Genomic DNA, 9,246 nt, shown 5'->3' on the forward strand with positions numbered 1-9,246 from the left:
TTTGACGAAAGACTTGTATCCAGAATTCATTAAAAAGTCTTAAAACTGAGCAGTAAGAAAACGACCAACCATATTTTTTAATTGGAGTATAATTGCTTTACAATGTTGTGTTAATTTCTGCTGTACAATGAAGTGAAGTGAATCAGCTATATGTATACATATATCCCCTCCCTCGTGGACCTCCCACCTCACCCTCATCCCACCCATCTACGTCATCATAGAGGACCGAGCTGAGCTCCCTGTGCTATACAGCAGGTTCCCACTAGCTATGTATTTTACACATGGCAGTGTATTTATGTCAAACCTAATCTCCCAACTCATCCCACCCTCCCCTTCTCCCGCTGTGTCCACACGTCCGTTCTCTACGCCTGCGTCTCTATTCCTGACCTGCAAATAGGTTCATCTGTACCATTTTTCTAGATTCCACATATATGCGTTAATATATGATACTTGTTTTTCTCTTTCTGACTTATTTCATTCTTTATGACGGACTCTAGGTCCATCCACATCTCTACAAATGACCCAGTTTCGTTCCTTTTTATGGCTAATATTCCATTATATATATGTACCACATCTTCTTTATCCATTCATCTGTTGATGGACATTTAGGTTGTTTCCATGTCCTGGCTATTGTAAATAATGCTGCAATGGACATTGTGGTACATGTGACTTTTTTTAAATAGAACTTTACTGGAGTATAATTGCTTCACGATACTGTGTTGGTTTCTGTTGTGCGGCAAAGTGAATCAGTCATATGCATACATATATCCCCATATCCCCTCCTTCTTGAGCCTCCTTCCCACCCTTCCTATCCCACCTCTCTAGGTCATCGCAAAGCAGGAGCTAATCTCCCTGTGCTATGCTGCTGCTTCCCACTAGCTAACTATTTTACAGTCGGTAGTGTATATATGTCGATGCTACTCTCACTTCGCCCCAGCTCCCCCCTCCCACCCCCGCCGTGTCCTCAAGTCCATTCTCTATGTCTACGTCTTTATTCCTGCCCTGTCACTGGGTTCATCAGTACCATTTTTTTTAGATTCCATATATGTGTGTTAGCATATGGTATTTGTTTTTCTCTTTCTGACTTACTTCACTCAGTATGACAGACTCTAAGTCCATCCACCTCACTACAAATAACTCAATTTCGTGTCTTTTTATGGCTGAGTAATATTCCATTGTATATATGTGCCACATCTTCTTTATCCATTCATCTGTCGATGGACACAGGTTGCATCCATGTCCTGGCTATTGTAAATAGTGCTGCAATGAACATTGGGGTGCATGTGTCTTTTTGAATTATGGTTTTCTCAGGGTATATGCCCAGTAGTGGGATTGCTGGGTCATATGGTAATTCTATTTTTAGTTTTTTAACTCCTCCATACTGTTCTCCACAGTGGCTGTATCAATTTACATTCCCACCAACAGTGCAAGAGGGTTCCCTTTTCTCCACACCCTCTCCAGCATTTATTGTTTGTAGATTTTTTGTTGATGGCCATTCTGACCGGTGTGTGGTGATACCTCATTGTAGTTTTGATTTGCATTTCTCTAATAATTAGTGATGTTGAGCATCTTTTCATGTACCTCTCGGCCATCTGTATGTCTTCTTTGGAGAAATGTCTATTTAGGTCTTCCGCCCATTTTTGTTTTGTTTTGTTTTTTAATTAATTAATTTTATTTATTTATTTATGGCTGTGTTGGGTCTTCGTCGCTGTGCGCTGGCTTTCTCTAGTTGCAGCAAGCGGGGGCTACTCTTTGTTGCAGTGTGTGAGTTTCTCATTGCAGTGGCTTCTCTTGTTGTGGAGCACGGGCTCTAGGTGCGTGGACTTCAGTAGTTGTGGCACGTGGGCTCAGTAGTTGTGGCTCGCGGGATGAGCGCAGCCTCAGTAGTTGTGGCACACGGGCTTAGTTGCTCCGTGGCATGTGGGATCTTCCTGGACCAGGTCTCGAACCCATGTCCCCTGCATTGGCAGGTGAGTTCTTAACCACTGTGCCACCAGGGAAGTCCTCCGCCCATTTTCGGATTGGATTGTTTGTTTTTTTGATACTGAGCTACATGACCTGTTTGTATATTTTGGAGATTAATCCTTTGTCCATTGCTTCATTTGAAAATATTTTCTCCCATTCTGAGGGCTATCTTTTCGTCTTGTTTATGGTTTCCTTTATTGTGCAAAAGCTTTTAAGTTTAATTAGGTCCCATTTGTTTATTTTTGTTTTTATTTTCCTTAGTCTACGAGGTGGGTCAAAAAAGATCTTGCTGTGATTTATGTCAAAGAGTGTTTTTCCTATGTTTTCCTCTAAGTGTCCAGTCTTACATTTAGGTCTTTAATCCATTTTGAGTTTAGTTTTATGTATGGTGTTAGGTAATGTTCTAATTTCATTCTTTTACATGTAGCTGTCCAGTTTTCCCAGCACCAAGTATTGAAAAGGCTGTCTTCTCTCCATTGTATATTCTTGCCTCCTTTGTCATTAGGTGACCATAGGTGCGTGGGTTTATCTCTGGGCTTTCTATCCTGTACCATTGATCTATATTTCTGTTTTTGTGCCATACCATACTGTGTTGATTACTGTAGCTTTGTAGTATAGTCTTTTAAAAATATCTTTATTGGAGTATAATTGCTTCACAATGTTGTGTCAGTTTCTGCTGTACAACAAAGTGAATCAGCTATATGTATACATACATCCCCATATCCCCTCCTTCTTGAGCCTCCCTCCCACCCTCCCTATCCCACCCCTCTAGGTCGTCACAAAGTATCAAGCTGATCTCCCTGTGCTATGCAGCAGCTTCCCTGTAGTATAGTCTGAAGTCAGGGAACCTGATACCTCCAGCTCTGTTTTTCTTTCTCAAGATTGCTTTGGCTATTTGAGGTATGACCAACCAAATTTAAACAGACAAAAGAGTTGAACAGACACTTCACCCGAGGGTAAATACAGGTGGCAAATAAGCCCATGCAAAGATACTGAATGTCATTAGCCTTTGGGTAAGTGCAAATGAAAACAATGACCCAGCATTCCCACTCCTAGATATTTACCCTAGAGAAACAAAAACTTACATTCACACAAACACCTATACAAGAATGTTGATAGCAGCTCTATTCACAATCACCAAAAACTGGAAGCAACCCAAATTGGAAGATTGGATACATGAACTGTGGTTCACTTAGGGAACTCAGGAGTAAGAAGGAACAAACTCTTGATACAAATAACAACGTGGGTGAAAGAAGCCAGTTTCAAAGGACACATGTCCTTTGAGACTGTACGGTCCAATTTACGTGACATTCTAGAAAAGACAAAAAATGGTGATGAGAACAGATCAGTGGTTCTCAGGGCTAGGGCTTGGGGAAGGTGTGCCTACCTGGGGATGGCAAGAGGGAGTATATTGGGGATGATGGCACTGTTTGGAATACTGATCATGGTGGTTACATGAGTCTGTACGTGTAAAATTAATAGAAATGCACACCAAAAGAGGTATCTGTTACTGCATGATAATTTGAAAAACCAACTATATACACTTGGGTAACTATGTGATAAAGCAAGCATAGTACACTGTTCATGGGAGAATCTAGTGGTGGATATGGGTGATCACTGAACAATTCTTTTAGATTTGCTGTCTGTGTGAAAATTTTCATAATACAATCTTGGAAAAAAACTATATTCAGAATGATCCTAAGTTTGTTTTTATTATTTATTTATTTACAAATTTATTTATTTATTAATTTTTGGCTGCGTTGGGTCTTCGTTGCTGCACGTGGGCTTTCTCTAGTTGTGGCAAGCGGGGGCTACTCTTTGTTGCGGTGTGCAGGCTTCTCATTGCAGTGGCTTCTCTTGTGGCAGAGCACGGTCTCTAGGTGCGCGGGCTCCAGTAGCTGTGGCTTGTGAGCTCTAGAGCGCAGGCTCAGTAGTTGTGGCACATGGGCTTAGTTGCTCTGCAGCATGTGGGATCTTCCTGGACCAGGGATCGAACCCGTGTCCCCTGTATTGGCAGGCGGATTCTTAACCACTGCGCCACCAGGGAAGCCCCGTAAGTTAGTTTTTAAAGTCTGTCTATCTCTCTCTCTCTCTCTCTCTCTCTCTCTCTCTCTCTCTCTCTCTCTCTCTCTATCTATTGGTCTATCTCACATATACAAATATAGGAAGAAGATATCATATCAAAATATTAACAATGGGGATCTCTCTGAAGGGTAAAATTGTGAGTGATTAAAATTATCTTTTTATATAGTTCTGTATTTTTGTATAATGAGCACATATTTATTTTATTTAGGGAGAGTATAGGCTGTATTTTATTTATTTGAAATGTCTTTTTTTTCAGTTACGTGCGCAATCCTGGCTTATTGTAAGGTTCGAATGGTACAGAAACCTTATTGTAAGGTTCAAATGGTACCCCACAGGGAAAGTCCCTCGTACTCACTCCCAGCACTGCTAACATTCTGCATATATCCTAAAGGCTAAGTCTTAAATTCAAGTTCATTTTTTTCAGATTATGTCATCTTTAACAACATTAAGCAAGTCAAACAATATTCTATCTTTGTTTCCCATTACTATCACCTAACAATGAAAGTTTTATATTTACAAGGAAAATGGCCTTTATTCTATAGGTTTGAGGCATAGAACCTGAAAAGACGGTGTAATAATTTTTCTTGATTCCAAGAATTGAAACAGGAAAGAGTCTGCTTCCTTGGGTCACTCTTCTTTGTTATTTTAAAAGATATAACCATATGTATTTGTTTTCAATTTCTTTTGTATCTTAGGTCAAAACTGGAATGCTCTTTTGTTCTATGTTTGTGTGCTTCATTGCACCAATAATAAAATAATACCTGCTGAGGAAACTGAGATCAGAGCCAAGAGGGACTGAGGCTCAGGGTCACTTCTGGCACAGCCACCAAGTCCCCGTGACCCCTCTCTGGGCCTCAGTTTTCTATGCTATATTATTTTTATAATGAAGAACAAACAAACAAAAGTAATAATAAAACCCTGTTACTAGGCAGCAGCATGGAGGGTGCTGCAAAGAGTGCTGATTGTCCTGCATGCCTGATCTCCCCTTCTTCCTGAGGACTAAACTTCTATATTTTTAGCAGAGCACATGGTGACCCTCAAAATAGACTGTTTCCTTGCCTTCCTTGTTAGATGTGGTCAATGGAAAATGAGCAAAAAATTTTTAAAGGGAAGGGATGTTTTCTTTTTCTCCAATTACTCCTTTCTAATGACTAGGATGTGGATATGATGGCTGGAGAACAAGCAGCTATTTTAGACCATGAGGAAACTTTGAGAATGAAAGCCATACACCACAGAGCAATCAGATAGAAAAAGGTGGGTTCCTGGCACTGCGGTGCACCATGCTAACTCTCCACTACCTGCCTCTGGACTTCTTGAATGTGACAGAGAAATACACCTCTGTCTAGTAGAATCCATTGGTATCTTTTTATATTGAATTATAAATGACATACAATATTATATTAGTTTCTGGTGTACAACATAGTGATTCAACATTTTTATATATTGCGAAATGAACACCACGATAAGTCTAATTACCATCTGTCATCATACAGAGTTATTACAATATTATTGACTATATTCCCTATGTTGTACATTACATCTCAGCCATTTATTTATTTTATAGCTGGAATTTTGTACCTTTTAATCCCCTTCACCTATTTCACCTGTGCCCCCAATTTACCTCCCCTAATCCATTGGTATTTTGGGATTTTGTTATTTGCAGCCATATACACAAAAGGCAGGAGAATCAGTGAGGAGACTGTTTTAGTAATTGAAGGGAGAGACAATGAGGGCCTGAACCGTGGTGGGAAGTAGATTTAAGAGACATTCATCTAGGACGTGCCAAGTTCCCACGTCTGAGGGAGGGACCATTTAAAGGGGGCTGTGGGTTGCATTGAGCTGGAGTTGAGCAGAGAGGTCTGAGCTGGAGGAAGCATGTGGTCAGAGAGGTAAAGATGCCCAAGTCACACAGCCAGGAGGATCCTGAATGCAGTGTGTATTAGTCACCTATTGATGAGTAAGAAGTCACTCCAAAACTTAGCAAGGGGGAGTCAGGGGTCTGGGAGCTGCCTAGCTGGGTGGTTCTAGCTTGAGGTCTGTCATGAGATTGCAGTTAAGACGCTGGCCAGGGCTGCAGTCACCTGAAGGCTTGATGGGGCTGGAGGAGCCATTTCCAAGGCAGCTCATTCACCCGGCTGCTGACCTGTGCTGAGGGCCCACCCTGTGCCCACCCTGTGCTGAAAATTTTACCCAAGTAAAGATGACACCACTTCTGGGGGCTGAGGAGAGAGACAGTGTAGCACAATGGTGGTCTCTGATAAGTTCCGACAAGGATGGTCAGGATAATTAAGAGACATGCTGTCTACAAGGTATGTGGCCACAGCAAGTGCTCACTAAATGTTAGCTCCTGGTGGGTCTAGGGCCAGAGAGACTGCGATTCACGTCCCAGCTTCGCCACCTAGTAGTTGTGGTGCCTCAGAGTCCTCAGTCCTCAAATGGGATGCTGATATCCTATAAAGTGTTGTCATGAGGACTGAAGAAGGAAATACATGTGAAATACTGAAGCTAGTGCCCGACGTCATAATTGCCCAAATAAAGCTTTATGTTGGTTACTATCCCAGCTCAGAATTCTCCAGGGGCTTGCCCATGCTGCAGCACCAAAGCGACTCAAAGCCTCCTCCATGGAGCCTTGCCAGCTGAATTTCACCCCCGCCCCCAGGACCTGGCCTCTGTCTTCCTGTGCCCCTGTTGCCACCCCCCATGCCACCGCCATGCCCAGCCCTCTGTTCATCTCTTCCCCAAGCCTTTCCTGGCGGGAGCTCCCAGATGGGCCTCACCTGCCCCTGTGCTTTTCAGGGCATGCCCCCACCCCCTTGTTCCCTGTGCCTGGCACGGTGCTGGGCACAGCCTGTGGTGGGGGGACGATCCACATTGCAACAGTTGCTGTGAGGGGCGTGGCTGACTCAGCTGAGATGGAGGCATCCAGGGGGCCGGCTGACGGGGAGCAGGAAGGAGCAGGGGGTGGGAGTGGGGAGGGGGTTCTCTGGAAAGGCCGTGGAGGAAGTAAGCCAGAGGTGAGAGGCAAATAGTAGCCCCGCAGCCGTGGGTGGCAGCTGTGGCTTTTTCATCTGCACACTCTAGGTGCTCAAGAGTTGCTTTTAGGGACTTCCCCGGAGGTCCAGTGGTTAAGACTCCGCGCTTCCCCTGCAGGGAGCATGGGTTTGATCCCCGGTTGGGGAACTGAGATCCCACATGCTGCACCGCGTGGCCTAAAATTAAAAAAAAAAAAAAAAAAAAAAGAGAGTTGCTTTTATAGTTAATTGGAAGGAGGGTCATCTCAGGATTTGAAGGGTGATAAAATCCCTGCCTTTCCCCCAAATACCCTCCATCAGTTTGTTCAAGGTACATGAAAGTTCCCCATTAGAATCGTGTTTGGCTTGAAAGCCAGTGTCCCAGAGGCTCCCGTTGAAATCTGCACCCAGCGTGTTCCATGGGCGGGTTAATGGAGCAGCCCATTAGTCCTGATGACCTGATCTGACAGACCATCTGTCACCCACAGCCTTGAGCTACACTGAAACCACCAAATGTGTCACCCAGCTTTGCTCCTCCTCAGGGTCCCCCCAGCCCCCTGGTGGTCCGGACTCCCTCTGAGTAACCCCAGCCCCCAAGGTTGTACAGACTCCTTCATCAAAACTTAGCCCTCCGAGGGCCGGGCCCTGCTGGGCTTCCCTTGGTGAGGAATGTGAGGCAGAATAAGTTCCCACAGGAAGCTTGAGGGGAGATGGCCCCTGCCTCCATCCCTCTCCTCGAGGTACTACCCTAGTAGAAATAAAGGGTCTCTCCCTCGAGCCTTCTCCCATGGAATGCAGGAGCAGCTGTGCTGGGGCAGAGTGAGATGGCATCACAGAGCCGTAGAGCTTGGGACATGAAGGGACCCCAGTGAGCCAACTGGTTCAGTCCTCTGCGGTCAGGCAGGCAAGGTACCAATTCTCCATGGTTTTAGATACAGAAAACCCCTAACTGAGCTATTTTACCCCATCAGCTGGATCAGGCCAGCTCTGTCTCTCATGCAGAAGCACTTCCCACCTGGGCTTTTTTGCACTGGCCGGTCTTACAACACTTCTAAGAGGGAGACAGGTGTATCGTACAGGAGCAAGATTCAGGGTGCCTCAACTTGACACCTCATTCAAATGGCTTCAACAATGAAGATATTTTTGCTGTCTTGTAACAAGGTGATCAAAGGTGAAGTGGTGCCAGTGCTGGTTAATTGAGTGGCTCAACAGCATCATCCAGGGCAGAGGTTGTCTTCAACCTTCATCTCTCTGCCACTGCCAAGGGGTCAGCCATGTTTTTCCTCATGGTCACAAGATGGCTGCCTGTCACCAAGCATCATGCTTAGACATGACAAATGTACAGTCAAAGAAGAGAACTTTCCTGGAAGCTGCCAACAATTCATCTTCATGTCTCAGCAGCCATAATTACACCATTGCTCATTCAAAACCCAATATAAGTGCAATGTTGGGAGGCAATTCTCCATGGGCCTCTCGTGTGTTTGCACATCTCTCAAAGAGGTTTGTGTAGTGAATAGCCTTAAAAAATAGTGTTTTCGGACTTCCCTGGTGGCACAGTGGTTCAGAATCTGCCTGCCAATGCAGGGGACATGAGTTTGATCCCTGGTCCGGGAAGATCCCATGTGCCCCGGAGCAACTAAGCTCGTGCGCTGCAACTACTGAAGCCCGCGCCCTGCAATGAGAGAAGCCACTGCAATGAGAAGCCCGTGCACCGCAACGGAGTAGCTCACGCTCGATGCAACTAGAGAAAGCCCGTGCGCAGCAACAAAGACCAAAGGCAGCCAAAAATAAATAAATAAATAAATTTTAAAAATAGTATTTTCCTCCAGATCAAAGGGCAGATTTGTTGAATTCCTATTTTAAAAGATTCAGGTTCCCTGAGCTCTGGATTCCTCTTCTGTTAACACAGCTCATGTAGTCACATGACCACACCTCACTGCAAAGGGGGCTGGGAAATGTAGTCTTTAGCCAGACAAACATGTGCTCTGTTGAAATTTCCATTTCTACGGAAGAAGGGAGAATAAATATTGGGGCAGCTGGCAGGCTCTGCTATAGCTACTCCAATAAAACTGGGGTTCTTTCAGGGAGGAAAGGTGTCGGAGAAGCGATAATGCCTGCACACTGCGGTTGGTGCCTTGGCCTCATTTTATAGATGAGGAATTGCATTCCCGAGAGGGAGGTGTCA

Source organism: Stenella coeruleoalba, assembly GCF_951394435.1.
Source record: "Stenella coeruleoalba genome assembly, chromosome: 10".
Classification (NCBI taxonomy): domain Eukaryota; kingdom Metazoa; phylum Chordata; class Mammalia; order Artiodactyla; family Delphinidae; genus Stenella; species Stenella coeruleoalba.